The sequence below is a fragment of the Dermacentor silvarum genome, chromosome 1 (assembly GCF_013339745.2).
Source record: "Dermacentor silvarum isolate Dsil-2018 chromosome 1, BIME_Dsil_1.4, whole genome shotgun sequence".
NCBI classification, from domain to species: Eukaryota; Metazoa; Arthropoda; class Arachnida; order Ixodida; family Ixodidae; genus Dermacentor; species Dermacentor silvarum.
Genome location: NC_051154.1, coordinates 401,234,139 through 401,255,591, shown reverse-complemented (window position 1 = coordinate 401,255,591; position 21,453 = coordinate 401,234,139). Strand labels below are relative to the sequence as shown.

The following is a 21,453-nucleotide window of genomic DNA, read 5'->3' as shown; positions in this document are numbered from 1 at the left end:
CACGCATCATGCATGCCAGGCAAGAGATTTCTGCAACTGTTTGCACAGGCCTTGACACTGTGTGTCAAAATGTGCTCCACAAGTGGACGACTCAATCACTTGGCAGTTTTTCTAGCCTTGTGAGCAGCAAGAGCAAGGTGTTTCATAAAAACAGTTGAATTTGCAGTGTGTCGGCTATCGCGAGGTGAAATGTACCATTAAATGTGATGGAGTACAAACTCTGATACCCATGCATTCAGTCAGATCTTCCAGATTCAGAAGAGACTAAAACACAAGAGGAAACTTGTAAAACTACAAAATGGCAACTTTATTTGGTAAATGAAAGGTTGTTTCCAGTAGAGAAGCACCTGCATCGACAGAAGCTGTAAGCTGCAGTAAACGTTATACTTAAGCAAGTGAGTGCACTGACGTTACACAAATAATAAACACGATTTCACTACACAGATGAAGCATACCTCATCTCAAAACATTGTTCTCACCTTCTGCTCTCCTATTCGCCAGATAAGCGCTGCGTATTAAGACATACTCTCAATCTTTAGTGCAATGCCTTTATCACTGCTAACCACAAGTTAAGCACTATACAGTCAGGTGTAATATCAGCATTAGACTGTTCTCTTCAGCTCCTACTTTGTGACGGATGAGCCGGCTGTGTTTCCACGAGACCGGATCCAGCTCCACAGGGTCACCACAGGACTGCAGGAGCATGGACACCTGCATTAAATAAAGTTCTCTATTTTTCACACACTGCAAGTAAGTGCCCAGAGTCTTTATCGATCTTTTACCTCACGGACACAGGCGTACGTTATCCTTTTCATTCAATAAAGAGGTGTAAAGATCGACGAAAAGCTCTTGAACGTGTATGTGTTTTCCATCCGCAGTTACTGACAAGAAGCTAGGCTCGAGCGCTGCATAATGCCCGGTTCCCTACTATCAGCTTCGCCGCAATGCATGGGATGCTACGCGGTCAAGCATACGCAATGTACTGCGGTGAAGCATGCCGAGTGTAAAGGGGCCATTGTCACGAGATATAGTGCGATACTCGCGGCGCTCGCCGTCACCTCTCTTGTCACAGTACAAACACAGAGACGCCTAATGATTGGGCTGGCAGGCCTTCAGAGATATTTCGGACGTGGTTGTGGTGATTTGAGCACTTGTTTCGCCCACCTAGCACGCCGGGCCGGATACAATGATCGTAACGGCCCGGGAATTGGGTACAATACGCGTTCCTTAATTATATACAAGATCCTCAGAACAACTACGAATCTGTACCACGTGGTTGACGAGTGTTTCTGTACAGAGTTCACAATGGTCTATGTACGGCTATGAAATATTGCATGACGACGTTCACTTTTCTTACTTTATACGATGTGTGTTTCAATTCATCGAAGCCTTTTCGTAAACATCGGCGCAGCATAATGCTTTGTCAGTGTTGCTGTACAGCTCTGTACGTCACAATGGTCTATGACAATTAAAGTGCATAGCGACGTTGAGTTTTCTTATTTTCACATACAAACCGTTAAATTCATAAACAGTTTCCGTTCCCGCGAATCTCCTGAAGTGTGCGGCATGTTGACCTTGCTCAACGACACTAATGAACAATGCAAAATGCTTTGCCACTAAAGTCATCCGAGAAGACACCTCACTTCCAAACCTATCCCCCTGCGACTATAAAAATTGAATATACTACCGTCGCAACAAACTCACCTCGGACACGGCTTCTTCGCCTTGCCGGCACGCATTCTGTCGATTCTGTGCTGCCAGCTCGGCTAGGGACGAACGGCGCTAACAACTTTCGTCCCCGTAGTACCTAGACGAAGAGAAATTTCAGGGACCGAAAGTCTCCACATTTCTCTCTCGCAACCACTACTCCTCGCGCATGCGCAGAAAGAGCGGAGAATTCCAGTTATGATGTGCAAGTGTGACATCACTGATCCTTGCGCATGCGCAGCACGGCTATTGATGTGCCGCGCGAAACGGGCTTGGCTAGGCCAGTGTAGCTAACGCTACAAAATATACTCTTACCATGATCCTGTGACAAAGGTGCCATAGAGGCCATGGCAGTTATAATTCCTGTAAAAATTACACAATAAGATGAACACAGACATGGAAGTGCAATTTGAAGTCATAGAAAGCCACACACAAATGTCTTCGTGCACAAATCTGCACTACATTGTGTCCACTGCAGAGCCCACTTCCTTTGCAAAGAGATGCAATGCTCTTGTAAGGCCTTAAACAAGCCTTAAGTATAAACCGCATGCACGCGATCTTGCGCACGAGAGCGACAAGTGACGTGACGGAGATGGCTGTCGCGTTCGCTCGTCGCCTACAAGTCGTACCACACGCAAGCGATGACTTTGAGCGCTGTCTCCCCGGTGTTGCTGGTATGAGGGAAGCAAATACGTGCCGTAACTGGTGTGAAGCATTCTCTATTAGTTTAACTTGATGTGTTTTACTGTAAAGAGCACCATAAATATTTCTTAAGGTCTTGCACTAGGTTCTTATCTTTGTGCGTATCAAAATTGAGTCATTCGCTTGTTCCGTGTGACAATCGGTTGTACTTGACTGATGTACATCCTGTTCTGGCTTCGCGCTATTGGCTAGTCACTCCGGGCGACGAATTGTAGATTTCCAGAACCGAGCGATCAAGCGACAAGAACGAGCGATCAGTTTGCGCGACGGCTTGTTACGTCGCTCGAAGCCGTCGCTCGTCGCGCACACAATCGCTCTCATGCGGTTTGGGCTTGGGTAAAAAATGCTAGCATGTAGCGCCATTTTTTTTATATAAAGCACAGCCACATGACACAAATCAGTAACAACATATAAATCTAAAATCTTGTCAACTTTCAGTTGCAATACCTTTCCTTTGGTAATCTTCTTGCCCTTTTCTAAGGACAATACAGGCTTTCTGTGCCTTTTCGACGTGTGCAGCACCATTTCCTCAGTTTCTGCATTGCATTTAACAAAGCATTACAAAGCTCACACTGCCGACAGGCAGCAATGTTAGGTGATAAACATGCAAGTGTCATAATAACAAATCAGGCCAGAATATCAGTTACTCTGGTCTCCCCCTGGCATTACTCTCGTTTCATCCTTTCATGAATGCAAAGCATTTGCAAGCGTGGCTCCCACGTCCACTACACGACAGATACCCGTTCATGCAGTAGACAGGTTCTCATGTGGCATATGTCATTCCATCAGACTAAATATGGAGCCGCTTAACATTTACGCCCAAAATTATGTGTCCAAAACCAAAATTCTGCTGCTAACTGCCAAAAGCACACATTTGCGCCGATGGCTCCTCCTGCGAAGCAGTGTCTACGTTGAGCGTCCGCGGCAGTGCGTGCTGCACCCCCTCCCCATTTCATAACGCCGACCCTTCCAGACATATCGCAGACTGCCCGAGACTCTAATCAAAGGAGAGATACGTCTCGAGCAGCCAGGGCTAAACCCCAAAGTCACGCTACGAGATTGCGCCGGCCTTATGCTTACTGCACAATGAGCGGGACAAAGCACATGCCGGTGAAGATTAAATTGTTCGGAATGTTAGTCTTATAAACATTTAAGGTGTGCTTATTAACGAATGAGTGGAACTTACCAGCCATGTGCAGCACTCCGTCGCATCGCCGTTCCACCACACGTCGTAGAGGACAATTGGATCGAAATCTACGACATTCCCTGGGTTAAAGTTTTGCACTGCGGTGCGCCTGACAACCGCAGTGATCATGTCCACTTCATATTCAACGAATACAAGCATCTCGAGCTTAACACAGTGCAACGCAGTCGTTCTCGCTAACATGACAGCTGTGGCTATGACCGTGGACTCTATGGATGCGGATTGGCATGCGACTTCGACCGGACCACTGCATCACCCAAACCAAACCAAAACAGAAAAGAAAAATACTACTCAAGCGATGCCGTAAAACAGTAGTGGGTGGAAGCATGGAGGAAGGAAAAAAACCTTTTTATTAAGTTTTTTCCTTCCTCCATGGGTGGAAGGCACAAAGTTGTACAGTTCTACAGAAGCTTAATGATAAAAAATGTTGAGAACTGCATTAGGCTTAAGCATTCTTAAAATGACATCCCAACTCATGAGAGTAATTATGAATTTGACATCGATCGTTTGTGTGTTTTGTATACGTGGTCAATGAACACGATTGTTGGCGTTCATTCATTTTGCCCACCGCGTCCATGTAGAGGGGCATGATCAGATTTCTCTGAGCGCAATAAAAAAAAATTCAGCGCACGCAAACTCACACAACACAGACACAGATGCGCATGCGCGCGGGCCGCGATTTTGTAGCGATTCCGTCTCCGATGATATTCCTTTTCGCACTTTTCGCGCTTTGTCAGGGGTCAGAGCGACGACCCGCCCGCGTTATCAAAGCGATCAAGGCCGCGATTTTGTATCAAGGCATTATGGCTTATTCTACTCTAGTCTTATCATCCACCGCTCACGGCCGGCTGATCCCGTTCATAATGCGAGCGGACCGTCGCTCCGACCACTGACAAAGCGCGATAAGCGCGTAAAGGCATTAATACATTAAAGGCATCGATACAAAATACCGGCCTAGCCGGCCATGAGTGGTGGATGATAAGAGGGGCATTTGATTGAGCGGAAGGCATCGCTACAAAATCGTGGCCCTGCAGTAATCAAAAAGAGTTTTGGAAGTGAGCGTTTGCGTTGTAACTTCTCTGCCTGGGCATGCATGTTAGGTTCATCGCTCTGTCATGCATTGTCAAGCAGCTGAGGAAAATATATATATATATATATATATATATATACGAAGGCCAAGAGCGCGCGGCCAATGCGGCTTACAGAAAAAAAACATGCTTTTCATGCCGCAGCAATGCAGCACACGCATCGTTAACATAGGAGCTGATCAATTACATATATGCACATAGATATTATTATGCAAAATGACACCGCCGAAACAAGGAAACCTTAAACAGCTTATTTCTGTTTAGAAACGGTGATCACGCGTACAAACTAATTAACAAAAGACTGCATGCACATTTCTGCTCGAGTAATAAATGAAGAGGAATTGTAATTGCACCGAAGCTGAGTGCGACACATTGGGCGCTGAAATACAGTTCATATATAAGCACCAGGTTTCTCAACAACCAGAATCATACAAAAGTAATTGTTCTAGTAGCAACAGGTGCACTCCAAGCAGAGCATTTTAGAGGGGATTAATTGGCCGCGGTGGGGCAGAACTCAGCATAGCAAGTTAGTGGTGGCTGGATATTTCTTTAATACTTTTTTATTTACTAGTTGCAACAACGTACCATTATTTCTTATTATATCGGAGTACAGCTGCCGCGACACCACACGCCTCAAGAACACGGAAGCGGCACTGGGGACACCAAAACCACAACCCAGACTGGTCCATGGGTTGGGGCTCGCCGAGGCCCCTACTCACGGACCTACTTGCTTCCAATTCCAACTTTGATCCCCCCGCTGCCCCTTGGGTGACCTAGAGATGCTGCGCTGCCTGCTTTATATAATGTCAGGTGTTCTCCTAAGGCCTCCATTTGCCATTTACATATGTGCCCTCTTGGAGCAGTACTTGTAAAAAAATCCAGTCTATTGTTGCGACGAAAAGAGCACCCCGAGACGAAAAAAGCTGCCCACGACTTCTGCAACGCCACTCAGATCCTTGCCGACTAATTATAGCATAGGTACGACGCGGTTTACTGAACGTGTAGATCGTGCGCGCCGCTTTTAGGAATGTGCTGCCACACGAAATTATGGTAGCATTGCCACTAAATATGCAATGACATCGATCATGGTTGACTCTATGGTAGGATCAGTTCACATGGCACAAAAATTCATCTAGCCATTTTCTTGTCTGGCATGTGTGTGTGCTTCTTACTTGATGAGCAAGCATGAGTAAAATTAAGATATAGTATCTTTGATGATGAATGGTGTTTAATGGCGCAAGGGCCAGGTATGGCCATAGAGCGCCAGGCCAGTGGTTATGAACTGACAATGGACCAATGAATTGCGAAAGGTGTGTCGTGGCTGTAAAATGACCTAAAAACAAATCGCTGTAAAATGCGTAAAAATATATGTAATAAAATTATGGCAATGGCAAATGAGGTGCACTATGATCAAGAAAGAACAAATTTCGAGGTAATGACGATAAACGAAAATATAGCACAGTTTTTTTTTTTTTTGAAAAGCAGTACTGCCTTGACAGACCCTTTGAACACGTAAGGGCGTGGAGGCGCGTGCTCTGCAAAACTACTATAGCGGCGACATCCTCTGAGGAGAGGATGCGCTACGAGACTATTGGGCAAATAACATGCAGTACAACATCGCTCAGAAAATCCAAGATAGCTTTGGTGTTAAAGAGAGGTTCGTCACCAAGAAACATAGCGGGGTGGAGAGGGAGACGGTACTAATACGCTAGAGGAAAGTGTCTTTTTCTCTCTCTTTCGGCTTCCCTGCACTCCACGAGCACGTGGAGAGCGGTAAGCCTCTCTCCAAATCTACCACAGGTTGGCGGGTCATTTCCAGTCAAGAGAAAATTGTGGGTGCCGAATGTATGTCCTATTCTCAGACGAGAGAATAGGACATTAGTTCTTCGAATTTTCGTAACGGGACGCCAGGGACCTATCTGAGGCTTAACTAAGTGGATCTTGTTGTTCGTTTCGGCATCCCACACGCTCTGCCAGTGGCTTCGAATTTTCTTTCTCAAGTAGGACTTGAGATCTGTGGCAGGGACAGAAGCGGTAGGGTTAAGGGCTCACGATGTAGTTGTGTCACAAAAGAGCGCGTAATCCAAGCGCGCGCCGAGTGTCGCGCAAGCCAGCGAAAGAACACGCCGGCCCCGCGACAACTTCAACAGAGGGGGAGAGCGCACACGCCTCAAGCAACAACGCTAACAACGGCGCTAAAACGTCTGGAAGAGACTCGACGGAGCGACGTTAACCGGAGAGAGAGAGAGAGAGCACACGCGCGCGCCGAGACACCTTCTCACCCGGCGAGTCGACAGACATTACTACCGCGTGAGCATACACCAACAGGATGAGTCATCACCCCCCCCCCCCCCTTGAGAAGGCTCCGACAGCGGCGGTCGAAGGTACGAGAAAAGAGTAGAAGCTTCTCAAGCTTTGGCAATGCTACGAGATCACGACACCGATAAGAATGTTCGAGAACGCCTGTGGAAGCTATATAAACGCCGTGCGAGCATTGTCAGTTCGGAGTCCAGTGGGGAATTCAGGAATTCAGGAGTTCAGTCCGCACCGGTGAAGTGATGTAACGTGAAGACAGAGCGTCTGCGGAAGAAGGCGATTCCCCGGCAAGCTAGTCGACGAGTTCATCGAGCGTCTGCATTTCCGGAAGAAGTTCCTTCTTCGAGATTTGCCCCCAAGTTACGCCAAGATCGTCTGACTCCAAGACCAACCAGCACGGTGAATACGATTGGACACTTAGTGTTCCTTTTTATTTTGTGTTTTACGTGTTGGACTCTCAGTGCTTGTCGTTATTTTCTTGTGTTTGTTAATACCCATCTGATCTGTATTGTTTTGTGTCTAGCCTAAGTGTGCAAGTGTGTGTGTAACTGCCTTGTGTGAAGAATATATTTTGTTGTGTTTTGACAACTCTGGGCTCTGACTCGGTCTTTGGACAGCAACCGGCGTTCGCTGGCGCACCAGAGGGCCCACTCTTAATTGTCCTTGCTTTCGTGGGATTATTTTCGGAAGCTGATAAGTCGGCTTTGGAATTTAGTCCGGCGTCTGCGCCTCGTTCACCGGGGTCTGTGACAATATTTCTGGCGTCCGCGACAGCACCTTTCTGGTAAAAATTGTGTGTCCATAGTAGGGAGAAAGAGCCTAGGGTCGTTTACATTGCTATTGTAAACGATTTTGAGTGTTGCACCACGTTTTGCTAACTTGTGTGCAGAGAGCGGTTCGATTGTTGAAATCTAGACAGATAATTGTTGCACGCGGCTAGATCTTTGAAGGGCATTATGGATCTAGAGAAATTAGTTGCCCTTGGTGAGAAGATGGGTCTTTCCGGAGCGGAACTACGGAAGTGGGTTAGTCAGAAGGAAAAAGAAGCTGTAGAAAGAGAAAAGCTAGCGGCCGAATGGGCCAAAGAGGAAAGAGAAGCAAAGGAGCGACAGATAAGAGAGGAAAGAGAAGCAAAGGAGCGACAGATAAGAGAAGAAAGGGAAGCTGAAATAGCTGAGAGAGAAAGACAGAGACAGCATGAGTTAGAACTCGAACGACTTCGATTGCAGCAGCGTACAGACGCTCCCGCCCAGGCAAGAGTCGATAGCACTGAAAGGGAAGAAACTAGCTTCCGTCTGAACCCAAGCAAACTGCTTGTGGCATTCGATGAAAGAAAAGATGATCTGGATGCCTATTTGCATAGATTTGAGACAGTTGCTAAAAGCCAGAATTGGCCAGAGGATCAATGGGCCACTGCATTGAGTACGTGTTTGAGCGGTGAAGCACTTAGTGTGTACGGTAGGCTGACGCCAACCGATGCCTCTAATTATGGAAGGGTGAAAGCTGCTTTACTGAAAAGATTTAGGTTCACCGTAGAAGGCTTCCGAGATAAGTTTAGGACTGGAAAGCCCGCCGATGGCGAGACTGCCACGCAATTTGCCGCGCGGCTCAGTCACTATTTTGATAGGTGGACCGAACTTTCAGAGACTGCACAGGAGTACGGTGCACTTAGAGAGCTTCTGATCAAGGAGCAATTCCTCATCAGTTGCCACCCGAGCCTGTCACTCTATCTGAAAGAAAGGAAAGCTAAAACGCTTCAAGATATGTTGGAATTGGCAGATCAATTTTTGGAAGCACAGGGAGGCACCAATCTCTCCAAGATCAGAAAGGAGGAGCCAGGGGACGCAAAGAAACCGGCATCCGATGAAAGGAGAAACCCTCCGAAGCCTGTTCCGAGGTGTTATCTTTGTAACCGACTGGGCCATCATGCTAGCAGTTGTCGTACCAACTTTACGCGCACCAATGAGGCTAAATGTTTTAAATGTGGGCGAACAGCGCACAAAGCTGATTCATGTCGCAACGGAGTGAAGGAAACTCCCCAAGCATCCTGTGTGTATGCCCCGCCAAAACATCAAGAAGAAGACATAAACGACGGCTGTGTAGAACTTCGAGACGGAAAAAGAATTCCGGTCGTTAATGCGGTGATGACACAACGCCTAGAATTTCCCGATAAGGGAATGCCTGTACTTGCGGGGAAAATCGCAGGAAAGCAAGTCACGGTGTTACGAGATTCCGGCACCAGCACAGTGATCGTGCGAAGGGACTTAATAAAAGACGAGGAGCTCACGGGCGAAACCACTTTAGTTTACCTGATCGACGATACGGTTAGGAAGCTTGCCGAAGCCAACATAGAGGTCGATACCCCATATTACAGTGGGAATGTCACTGCGCTTTGCATGGACAACCCACTGTACGACCTAATCATAGGAAACGTCGGGGGAGTTCGCGCCCCAGACGATCCGAAACCTTTGGAAGAAGAGTCGAAGATCGAAACATCGACGATTGAAGAGCCACGCGGAAAACCATCAGCATCTGACGAGAACACCGCGGCGGCTGTCACCCGAGCTCAAGCAAAGGGTCAGGCAAAGCCTTTCCAGATCCCTTCCACGCCCGATGACGAAAATAAACCGACCGGGACTCAGCACGCCAAACACCACCATCGAAAAACCAAGGACACGAAGTTCAAATTTAAGAACCATTGACCATTAGTGTGTGGTGCAAAGCGTTTTGGTTGAGTGCACCGACTGTTTGTTTATGTATCATGTTTATGTATTAGTTCTGTTCTGTAGACTACCCCGTCATAGTTTTGTATACTTGTTCAACATGTTATATTTCAAATGTTTGCCTTGTTACGCGAGATATGTAATATTGTATAGTATAAGTGTAATCATTACCCGAGAGATATATTATCGTATAATATAAGTGTACTAGTTATACGAGCGATGTGTTATTGTGTAATCCAAGTGAACCTGTGTGACTTGTGTTTGCATTCGATGCATCGCGAGTGATGTGTGATTTGTGGTGGACCGATTTATGGACTTACGGACTCGTGGGTAGTGGACTCTTGTGCGCGCTTCTTTTGTGTTTTCTTGAATATTATTGCATAATATTCTTAAAGTGGGGGGCAGTGTCACAAAAGAGCGCGTAATCCAAGCGCGCGCCGAGTGTCGCGCAAGCCAGCGAAAGAACACGCCCGCCCCGCGGCAACTTCAACAGAGGGGGAGAGCGCACACGCCTCAAGCAACAACGCTAACAACGGCGCCGAAACGTCTGGAAGAGACTCGACGGAGCGACGTTAACCGGAGAGAGAGAGAGACAGAGAGCACACGCGCGCGCCGAGACACCTTCTCACCCGGCGAGTCGACAGACATTACTACCGCGTGAGCATACACCAACAGGATGAGTCGTCACCCCCCCCCCCCCCCACTTGAGAAGGCTCCGACAGCGGCGGTCGAAGGTACGAGAAAAGAGTAGAAGCTTCCCAAGCTTTGGCAATGCTACGAGATCACGACACCGATAAGAATGTTCGAGAACGCCTGTGGAAGCTATATAAACGCCGTGCGAGCATTGTCAGTTCGGAATTCAGGAATTCAGGAGTTCAGTCCGCACCGGTGAAGTGATGTAACGGGAAGACCGAGCGTCTGCGGAAGAAGGGGATTCCCCGGCAAGCTAGTCCACGGGTTCTTCGAGCGTCTGCATTTCCGGAAGAAGTTCCTTCTTCGAGATTTGCCCCCAAGTTACGCCGAGATCGTCTGACTTCCAAGACCAACACTGGTGAATACGATTGGACACTTAGTGTTCCTTTTTAGTTTGTGTTTTACGTGTTGGACTCTCAGTGCTTGTCGTTATTTTCTTGTGTTTGTTAATACCCATCTGATTTGTATTGTGTTGTGTCTAGCCTAAGTGTGCAAGTGTGTGTGTAACTGCCTTGTGTGAAGAATATATTTTGTTGTGTTTTGACAACTCTGGGCTCTGACTCGGTCTTTGGACAGCAACCGGCGTTCGCTGGCGCACCAGAGGGCCCACTCTTAATTGTCCTTGCTTTCGTGGGATTATTTTCGGAAGCTGATAAGTCGGCTTTGGAATTTAGTCCGCCGTCTGCGCCTCGTTCACCGGGGTCTGTGACAAGTTGATGTGGCCATTTGATCAGCCAGAACATTGCCCTCGATGCCTAGATGGCCAGGCACCCAGCACAAAATAATATGCTGATTAGACAGGTATGCCTTGCACAGAGCAGAATACAGGTCAATAAGTACAGGGTTTTTGTGTCTATGTAGAGTCATGACGGCTTTTACGACGCTTAGGGAGTCTGTAAATATTATTGATCTTTTCAGTTTGGATTTGCCTATACTCTTCACAGCCGATAGAAGTGCATAGGCCTCAGCCGTAAAAATGCTTGTTTCCGGGTGCAGTACATCGGACTCGGAGAACGATGGGCCGACTACTGCATAAGATACCCCTGCATGTGACTTGGAAGCGTCAGTGTAAAACTGAGTGCAGGACGAGTACTTGAACTGGATTTCTAGAAAATGCATCCGGATATGTGACCTCTACAAACGAAGTATCACACTCTATGAGTTGCCACTGCCACGGTGGCACTGCCTTTGCTGGGGCCATCAGGGTATTTTCAAGTAGTGGGATGTCCATTTCTTCTCTAATTTTTCTTACACGTAGTGAAAAGGGTTCTCTTGCTGTCGGCCGGTTATTGAAGAGTGTGGAACTGGTCATATCATTTACGGTTGAGAAGGACGGATGTTCCGGGTTCGAATTTACTTTCAGGAAATAGGTGAGGCTTAAGGATAAACGTTGTATATCAAGCGACCCCATGTCCGCCTCTCCATACAGGCTTGCCACAGGACTTGTCCTGAAGGCACCAGTGGCTAGGCGGATGCCTAGATGGTGTACAGGATCCAGCATCCTTAGGGCGCTTGGTGTAGCGGAATGGTACACTATGGCGCCGTAATCTAGTCGTGTACTGAGTATGAGGCTCTTATGCAGATTTAAAAGGCACTTTGTGTCACAACCCCAAACGGTGCGTGACAACACTTTTAGAATATTCATTGTTTTCATGCACTTGTTTCTTATATACTGTATGTGTGCCACAAATGTAAGTTTCGTATCTAGAATCACACCTGAAAATTTATGTTCTGTTTTTACGGCCACACGTTGTCCCTGCAACTCAATGTCAGGATCGGGGTGCAGACCCCTCTTCCTGGAGAACAGGATGCAGGTGGTTTTGTGTGGGTTAAGGCTAAATCCATTCTCGTCTGCCCACTTAGACACCTTGTTCAGACCAAGCTGAATCTGCCGCTCACAGACTCCAAGATTGCACGAGGCGAAACCTAACTGTACATCATCGATGTATGCAGAGTAAAACATGTTGCTTGGGATATACAGACGCAAAGAACTCATTTTTACGATAAAGAGAGTGCAACTCAGCACCCCGCCCTGTGGCACTCCAGTTTCCTGCACAAATGGTCTTGATACAGCATTTCCCACACGAACACGGAATGTGCGATTAGATAAATAACTTTCTATGACATTTAACATATTACCACGTGTACCAACGTGTGAGAGGTCTCTAAGTATTCCAAACCGCCACGTGGTATAGTAGGCTTTTTCCATATCAAGGAATACAGACAGAAAGAACTGCTTATGGACAAAAGCTTCACGAATTTGCGTTTCAATACGTATCAAATGGTCGGCGGTGGATCGACCCTCTCGAAACCCGCATTTGTACGGGTCAAGCAATTTGTTTGATTCAAGAAAATGTATCAATCGGCGGTTAATCATTTTTTCGAACAGTTTGCACAGGCAGCTTGTTAGTGCTATAGGGCGGTAACTCGAAGCAGACGATGGGTCCTTGCCCTCCTTCAGTATAGGAATGACAATGGCCTCTTTCCAGGCATAGGGGATCTTGCCGGAGGTCCATATAGCATTGTATAGGGAGAGGAGAGTTTTCTTTGTTTCATGAGGAAGGTGCTTCAGCATTTGATAAGCTATGCGGTCAGAGCCTGGCGCAGACTTTTTGCAACAACTAAGAGATGCATATAGCTCAACGATGCAAAATGGCTGGTTGTATGCCTCGTCTCCAGTGCATTTTCTTTCTATTTTCTGTTTTTCTATTGTAGCCTTGTGTTTTTTAAATGTTGGCGAATAATGGGATGAGCTTGCCACATGTTCAAAATGTGCTCCCAGGCAGTTAGCTTGGTCTTCCAGACTGTCGCCTTGTGAGTTTACCAACGGGAGTGAATAAGTTTGTAGCCCGTTTATCTTATTAACTTTCTTCCAGACTCGGCCCTCGTCTGTATATGAGTTGATGCCTGATAAAAACTTCTCCCAACTCTCTCTCCTGGCCTGTCGGCGCGTTCTTCGGCCCTCCGATTTAATTTTCTTAAAATTGACAAGATTATCCGCAGTTGGGTAGTCGCGTAGCAACTCCCACGCCTTGTTCTGCTTCCTACGAGCGTTCCGACATTCGTCGTTCCACCATGGGACACGGCGTTTGCAAGTCGCACCACTTATTTCAGGTATACATTCAGAAGCGGCATCAATTATAAAAGATGTAAGATACTCGACGGCAGCATCAATTCCCAGCGAAGATATGTCAGACCACGAGATACTACTTGTAAGCCTTTGGAATTTCTCCCAATCTGCCATATCCAGCTTCCAGCGAGGCGCCTGTGGTGGAGGTTCGTTTTGTAGTGGCGATCTCAGCAGTATCGGGAAGTGGTCACTCCCGTAAGGATTTTTTATAACCTCCCATTTAAGTTCAGCAAATATGGACGGGGAGGCTACACTGAGATCAATGGAAGAAAACGTTTTGTTTGCGAGATTGTAGTAGGTGGGTTCCTTCTTATTCAGGAGACACGCACCAGCAGAGAAAAGAAATTGTTCGATAAGGCGTCCTCGCTCATCGATACGCGTGTCGCCCTACAAGCTGCTGTGTGCATTGAAATCGCCAAGAACGAGGTAAGGTTCTGGTAATTCATCTATAAATGACTGAAATTTATGCTTGTGTAAAGGGTAATGTGGGGGTATGTAGAGCGAGCAAATGGTTATCAGCTTACCCAGAAGTACAGCACGAACGGCTACCGCCTCAAGTGCCGTATTGAGTGGAAGTTGCTGACAGGCTACACTTCTGTCGAGTATGATGGCCACACCACCAGATGATGCGGCAGAATCCTCGCGGTCTCTTCGGAAAACAATATTCTGACGTAGGAAGTTGGTGTTTCTGGAGTTTAGGTGTGTTTCTTGAACGCACAGCACCTTTGGATTAAATTTATTGATAAGTTCTTGGATGTCGTCTAGGTTGTGGATTAGTCCTCTAACATTCCACTGCATTATTGTGTTCATGTTGGAGGAAAATAAAAGGCGCTGTGTGTCTCAAAAGGGAGGAGAGTGACTTTATTTTACAAGGCCTTTGTCAGGCCCTGTAATTGGTGTTTTGTCTTTTTTGGAGCGGTCGAAAGAACCTCGCCGCTCCTTCGACGCTACCTGCGCCGTTTGGCTTGGACTGGTTTCCATAGCCTCTTGCGAGGCACTGGACACCCGCTCCAGAGAGCGATGTGTGCGTCGCGTAGACTTCGTCTCGAGCGACGAAGTCTTCGTCCCCACCATACCGGAGGTCGACAGGACCCCTGTGGCCTCTGCGGTGGCCTGGCTGCTGCCGGAGCTTGTAGAGGCCACTGGTGTGGACACTTTGAGAGATGGCAGGGCAGCGTTGGCTGCTCCCACCTTAGGGGCGGGTGGCGTCAGCCTCGGCACGCTAGGCGTGGTCCGGGCTACCGCCAGAGGCCGTTGTGGTGCCGCCCCCCGTTGCACCCCTTCGGCGAAAGATGTTTTAAGCAAGAACAACGAGGAGATACGTTGACGTGCTTCGCGGAATGTGATATTCTCCTTCACTTTTACAGTAATTATTTCTTTTTCTTTCTTCCAGGCTGGACAAGCTCTGGAGTATGCCGGGTGACTGCCGTGTGCCGTCGCAGTTCGCACAATGTACCTCGTCATTATTGCAATCGTCAGAAGAGTGACCAGTTGTGCCGCACTTTGCGCACATAAGCTGCCCTCGGCAGCTTTGGGATGCGTGACCAAATCTTTGGCATTTGAAGCAACGTCGCGGGTTCGGAATATAAGGTTGAACATGAAGTTTTACTTAGCTAGTTTCAAGAGTCTCGGGTAATGTGGTTGAACTGAAAGTGAGTATTAAATGCTTTGTTGGGATTTCGTTGTCATTCCTTCTGATTGTGATGCGCTGCACATCGATTACGCCTTGGCCCTTCCATCCATCCAGGAGTTCTTCTTCATTCAATGTCATTAAGTCTTCATCTGATAGTACGCCTTTGACTGTGTTCATAGTTCGATGCGCGCTCACAGAAACAGGGATATTACCAAAGGCTACGAGGTGTGCTAGTCTGTTGTATTGTTCCTTGTCTTTTAGTTCCAGGAGCAAATCTCCACTTGCCATCTTTGTTACTTTATAACCAGCTCTAATGGTCTCTTTTAGGCACTTGGCCACAAGAAATGGTGAAATTGTTCTAGCTTTTGTAGATGATTGTTCGCAGTGGAGGACGTAGAATTTCGGGAAACGTTCGTTGTTTTTGGGCAAGAATAGTGATGTTGCATCGGTGCGTACCCTTTTCGAGGCACGATCGGTTGAGAAAGGGTTCGGGGATCCCATGGAAAGAAACTACTTGTTCGGCAACGGCGTCTGCCACCCACCGCGGAGCCCAACAAGGGGACGTGGCAGAACATAGAGACAAGTCTGCACAGCGCCAGCAGTATGCCGTTGCTATAACCCAATATGCTATAGCCAAGGCAGGACAGCCACACCAGGTTAACCCTTGCCGCCAGGAAAAGTCGAAGTGAATGGAAAAGATGAGAGGACAGGACAGATTAAAAGTGCAAGGTGAAGACGAAGATGATGGTAGAGAGCGATAGGAAAAGACGACTACCGGTTTCCCCCGGGCGGGTCAGTCCGGGGGTGCCGTCTACGTGAAGCAGAGGCCAAAGGGGTGTGTTGCCTCCGCCGAGGGGCCTTAAAGGTATAAACACCCGGCTTCGGCTCAACCCCCAGGATCCCCTTTTCCCCGGACACGGCTAAGCCACGCAAGGTTAAACGTGGGAGGGTCTAACCCCCATGTGCTTATAGTATCTTTCATTTCAGTATCCGAAAACCATCTTCTCCGCTGTTGTGTTTCTCTAGCTTGTTTGGATTGCATCTTGTGCTAGCAAATTAAGACTTGCGAAGAAACAGAAACACAAAACACATTTTTCACTTTCGCCATCCCATAAGCAAAAACATTTAATCAATCAATAAATCAATCAATCGTATATGCATGCACTCCTTGTTTCTTGATATGTATGCCTCCGCACTCCATGTCAGTTTTCTAAATCCTTTATTTATAAGGTTATTTAAAATGAACAACTTATCTGTTCATCATTTTTCTTGCTTTCACGGCTTTCAGCAACTTTACAGGCTTTCACGGCAACCGATGTACAATAACATCCTTGTGTATGAGGCATTTGGCTGTAATCACGCCAAACAAATAAAGTAGAAAATTTTTTTCGCATTTTTAGTGACATAATAACCATTATAATCTAACCCGTTATAATTTGACATTGGCCTAGCATTATGTGATTTCGTCAGTAATACCGTGATTCTGATCACTAACGCGAGGCGAAGCCAAGCTTACTAAAAGCTTGCAGTTAACGTGATCGCGACTAGGTATTGCTTACATCTTTATATTAATATAGTCCATATAGTCACATTGGACTGTCCCGCAGTGTTCGCCCCAGTGAAAAATTTTGGCTTCGAACGTCGCAATGTCCCAAAATCAGAAGAAGCATTATAGGCAGTACCTGCAGCCGGACTCGAACGTTCAAGTGCCACAGCAAACTCGAGAGTACATGCTGAAAAGACCAAGGTCATCCACTGCTGCAAGTCAGGTACGTGTCATTATTGCAAGTTTCAGTATTTCATACTGCGAATAACAAAAAGCAGCTACAAGTCTTACTGCGTGAGGGGCAAACTATGATGCGTCAAAGCCGCCGGTGTGCTTCCCGAGCCAAGAAACGCGTAGTCTTGAGTGCTGCCTCGCACATCGTTCGGTCACGACGCGGGGAAAGCGGGAACTGTTTCGTGCTAGCACTCGATCGTGACGCGCACGTTTCTTCGGAGTGCAGTTACAACCAACGTTGCTTGCAACCAAGGACAACGAGGGTTGCAATGTGAGCTTTTTGGTAACGCATCTTGGAGGGTTTATGGTAACGCGATTTATTTTGGAAGGACGTGCCATAAAATTAATTGATTCATTCACGTGTAACAGCAACGATCTTAGCCTGGAACAATGCAACGTACAGGATCTACCATTGTAAGAGGGAACAATCGAGCATGTGACCAATGCTCCATGAGGTGCCATCTGCTGGTGCCTGGCACCCGCTTGGTGCAGAAAGCCACTGGCGCTCTGTGCTCCGTGTGTCGTCTGCTACTACCAATCACTGGGTGGTGTAATTGCAGACAATGCATGGAGCGTACTGCCTCAGCCGCACTCTGTGCCTGTGCCGAGCGGGCGCCAGCAGATGGCCCTTTACAGAACAACAGCCACACGCGTGCATGTTCCCTCTAATAGTGGTGCCTAAGCTGACCTACGTCCTTGTGTCAACGCTGCTTCTATGTACAAGGCAGGGTATTTGGAAAAGGACACAGCCGGAGGTGGCTAATGGCAGAATAGCCGACTCCCTAGGGAGCGCATTTTATCAGGGTCCTGTTCATTACCCGAGACAGAGTTCGTAAACCTGCACCTTCCTGCACCATTATGAAGTTAGCACGTGGGACATACACTGTCGCACCCATAATTCAATTCAACATATATAGAACAACACAGTCCTTTTTTGTGCTACATATTAATCAGTGAACTCGCTTTGCGCAAGAGTGGTAATCTCACCGTTGCTTTCCTATGCCCTATGTATGTTTCTTGTGCATGTGACACTTGTTTTGTCGTTGGTATCCGTAGAAGATAAAATTTCTTATTTGTTTGCTCTTTCAGATGAACCTGGGAAACCTGAACAGACCTTCCACGAATGTCAGTAGTGTTGAATCGAGCGAGAATGAAGCTGATAATCTTAGGCACATCAACTCTAACCTTACTTCAGAAATGTATGCTTGTGCAAGCACGAGTGCACATGTCAGCGACGTAGAAGACACTAACCAAGCTGCAAGTGAAATAGGCATTGCGTATGAAGGTACAGTGAACTTCAGTTGCGATGAATTCAGTTCTGCCTTTGAGTTGAGTGATGATGAATCGGACGTGGATGGATGAAGGGCACAAGGGTGATGCAGACAGTGAACCGGAGAATGGTGCTGAAGAAAGTGAGCATGCAGTACATGTACTTCACAAAGCTCTCGGAGGAGTACCTTCCAAACCAGAAAACAACAAGGGCACAGGCTATGCTACTCATACTGGCATATGTTGTTACTTCAGGTCTTACGTGGGCACAACTACAAGGACTTTTCAGCTTAATAAATGCTCTGTTTGGGGAGAAAGTTGTGCCATGCACTACATATGCTGTGAGGAGGCTGTGAAAAAACAGAAAAGCACTCAGGATCCATCTATATTGCCAGACCTGTCATCAATATCTGGGAAGATAAAATGATGCCAAAGACGAAGACACCATCAATTGTGCTTCTTGTGGCAGTGAGAAGCTGCAACATTTAATTATTACTGCAAGTTTTTTTCCCGATATTTAACATTAAGCAGCAGCTTATGGTACTGCTAAAACAGGATGGCAGTACCTTGCTTTCTAATTTGCAGAAGATTGCATCTGCTCCTGGATGTAACGACACAGATTTATGCAGAAAGTGCCCTTAGCTAGCAGCTGCTACTGTAGAAGAAGCGCAGAATTAGCTTTTGCACTTTCCAGTTTGGCGGACTGCTGTATTTCCGAATCTAGGAAACAGCAATACAAAGCTGAAAACCAGCAAAACTATTTGAAGCACTATTAATTATCGCACATCACTTTTTAGTGCAACTTTCTCTGTCTCTGAAAAACTTGCAAAAGTTTCTGCTGTATGGTGGGAAGGGAAAAAATGGAAACAGTGATTTTAGTGTCGCCATGAGGTGAGTGATGTTGATAAAGACGTATGAATTCAGGATACAGTACACACAGCAGCTGCATTGCACTAACTTGTTTTCCATTCTTCTTGGAATTTGACAGTTTGCATTTCTTTTACCATTCAGATGTGTGTTTTCGAAGTAGCACTTGGCCCAAGGCACAGAAGCTGACCTCTTAGTTGCTCGTCTAACAGAAACTGCATGGCAATGCCACTATAGACCTTGCGTGCACCATATTATATAGGACTGTACCCGTCACAAAGCTGAAAGAACCTGACTAGGACTGTCCAAGACGTGCGGTATTCGTGAGCCATGCGAAATAGCCTGAACAACACCACTTGCACTGGAGTGATTGTGTTTGTTGAAAATTGAAATTATTTTAATCAATGCTCACGGGCCACTCGAAACATTACAGTGCACTGATGTTGCCATTGTAATTGACACCTCAGTTAAGTGTAGTTCAGGATGTCGTGCAACTATAAGTTTCAATGAAACTTGTCAGAATCAGAAATGGAAAAAAATAGAAAGCGTTCACTTCCTTGCACAAAAATGCATAATGTAGTTAAATCAATCATATTTTACTTCAACAGTAGCTATACTTCTAGAAAATTTGGCAAAATAGGCTGTGATAAAATGCTGCTCATGCTGGTTGTTTTGTGGCATATATGCGCAAGAAAAACATGTCCTTCGTTTCTAGCTGGTATCGGAAATTTCTCTTTTGTTGCCCTTTTTGTCGCAGTAAAAGATGAACCCGGGGAATGTTAGGAATATTTTGCATGGCTCATGCAAACTGCAGGTCTTGGACAGTCCTAGGCAGGTTCTTTCTCTTTGTGGTGGGTGCAGTCTTGCAACATGGCGCCTTTTCCCCACTTGTGCTGTGCTGTCGAGACATGCCATCAATTTTGCATGAGGGCATCTGTGAAATGTTTGACTACTGGAAGTGTTTTAAAATCTTGCATATTTTCACTGCAGTGTCCATCTGAACATTCGAAATGCAGATATCATTCTGATGTTTAGTTCTACTCATTGGTTGCTAACCACGTGCCACTTGTGCTCTCAGCCTTGCCAAAGACGGCATAGCTTTGTTGCATTGGTGCACAAAAGCAGCTGCTTGAAAAAAAATTCAAGATGCCTTTTGTCAGTTTTGCTGCTGTTGTGGTATGAAAGTTTAATAGGTCATGACTGGATGCTGTGTAAATGACAGTGAGGGAGAATATTAAAAAATAAATATTAAGAAAATAGTACTGCTTCATTTTTGTAACATGCATTTGTGAGCCTCGACTTGCTTAGAGCATGCATGGCAGAAAACCAAGAGGGTTGACTCCTATTAGAAGCGTTTGTAGTGTTAGAAAGGGGACTGTAGCAGCGATCCAAATTCACTTCTGTTAGTCAGTTATTTTAATGTTCGCTTCCTGTATACTACGCATTTTTTTCGGTTTGTTTTTTCATGGTGCCGTCAACTGTGCCTTGCACACTAGCACAAAGGCAACTTTTACTGCAAGTATTTATGGTTGTAATACTAAGTCATGCAAGTCTTAGCACTGTGCTTCACTTGGTGGCTATTGTGCACAGTGCTAGGAAGTGACTGTCATTTTACAAGCACTTTTTTCCTATGCATCTGCTTTTGTGCAATGTGGTCAAACTTTTTCATGTCTGTAATCAACGAGGACATGTATGGCATAAATCTATGCTGTTCCAGCAGCAAACATTTGTGCAGTGTTGTGTGATGCTTTTTACAGCTGCTTCTACGTGTTGCAGTCTTTTACTTTGAGACCCTGGTGTAATTAACCTATGATGCAACAATAAAGTGATTGATTTATTATAGGACAAAGAAATGAAATGAAGTTTGTATTCATTCTTACAAGAGGGGGAATATCCATACACAAAAAAGATGTGTAAAGTAGCTTGAATGCGCTGCCACCGTACACGCAGAGTGGGCACGACAGCTACGCGCGAAGCCAAAGTTAAGCATAATACTATCTCCCTGCGGTGATCGACTTGCACCGAACGAAACATTGCTACGCTTCCGATAACATCGAGCGCGCATACGATCAGCTGTTTTAGCTGAGCGCTTGCTGTCCGCCCCGCTCAGACCGGCATATGCTAGCAAATGCCACACAACCGCTTAGCGGGGACGATATAATTGTGCTTGCGCACGACGCTCATACCGGCACCGGAACGAAGACCGCATCCCTCGCTCCGCTACAAAGCCGACTGAGCGGAGCGTGATAGCGTGTCCAAGGAAAAATTTACGCGTCTACTTGGCCTGTTCGTCGTTTTGCAGCCGAGTTGATAGCGCGTCACTCGCGTCTCGGCAAGACGC

General features: G+C 46.5%; 1 long non-coding RNA gene across 1 annotated transcript; it reads right to left on the bottom strand.

Moving 5' to 3' along the window:
• Positions 1-283: 283 nt before the first annotated feature.
• LOC125942512 (uncharacterized) lies at positions 284-1,827 on the bottom strand. The gene is made up of 2 exons (XR_007465170.1): positions 1,705-1,827; positions 284-711 (listed from the first exon to the last, which is right to left on the bottom strand). It is a non-coding gene; the product is annotated as an uncharacterized LOC125942512 (long non-coding RNA).
• Between the last annotated feature and the right edge of the window lie 19,626 nt (positions 1,828-21,453).